The following is a 989-nucleotide window of genomic DNA, read 5'->3' on the forward strand; positions in this document are numbered from 1 at the left end:
ACTCCAGCCCAAGCACGCTTAACTCTGGAGTTCTAAACGGATGTGTGCCGGAAAAGGTAAGTCAACATTAGTGACATAGGTAGCCAAATTAATTCTCTTAAGCCTTTTCATATATCACAACTCGGAATGTTACAATTCACCCCCTCTCAAAGAACGCAACACACTACAAGAAAACAACGGTATTCTGACGGACATTCCGACGGAGAATGAAATCCTCGGAATATCCCGAGGAATTTCCGAGGATATTCCGAGGAAACACAAAATTTGGTTTCCTCGGAATTTCCTCGGAATATACCGACGGAATTCCGAGGAAATATTAATCCGTCGGAATATTCTTATGGAATACCGAGGAAAAATGTATTCCTCGGAAAAAATCGATGAATTCCGAGGATATATTATAGCCGTTAGAGAGCCGTTGGAGGATTTTAAAAATTCCGAGGAAATTCCGAAGAACTAGCCGTTGGCGTCGGAATTCCGTCGGAATTTCCTTGGTCTGTCGGCAGGATTTCAACTATAAATACAAGCACCCCTCTTCCTCTTCATTCACTCCGTATCTTCATCCTCCCTCTTACTCTCTTTACACACGAATTTGATTCATAAAAAACATGTCTTCTTCAAATTATTTTCGTTCTTGGATCGATCGACCTCATTTGGATCCGAACACGAGATTGCTTACGGAAGAATACCAACGAGGTATAACCGAATTCATGGGGTTAGTTCACCGACAACCGGAAGCAAAAACAGGTATGTTAAGATGTCCTTGCTCTAATTGTAAAAATAGAAAGGTTATTAAAGAGTGGGATGTTTGGACTCATCTATATTTGAGTGGGTTTACACGAAGTTACAAAATTTGGTATCATCATGGGGAAACTGATTATGAACATGGTAGTACTAGTGAACCTCAGCCAGCGGTTAGATTAGAAGAACCAATTAGAACGGATGTAGATTATGGTGTAGGTACTGAGCAGATGATAAATGATCATTTTAGA

Source organism: Brassica oleracea, chromosome C8 (genome assembly GCF_000695525.1).
Source record: "Brassica oleracea var. oleracea cultivar TO1000 chromosome C8, BOL, whole genome shotgun sequence".
Classification (NCBI taxonomy): Eukaryota; Viridiplantae; Streptophyta; class Magnoliopsida; order Brassicales; family Brassicaceae; genus Brassica; species Brassica oleracea.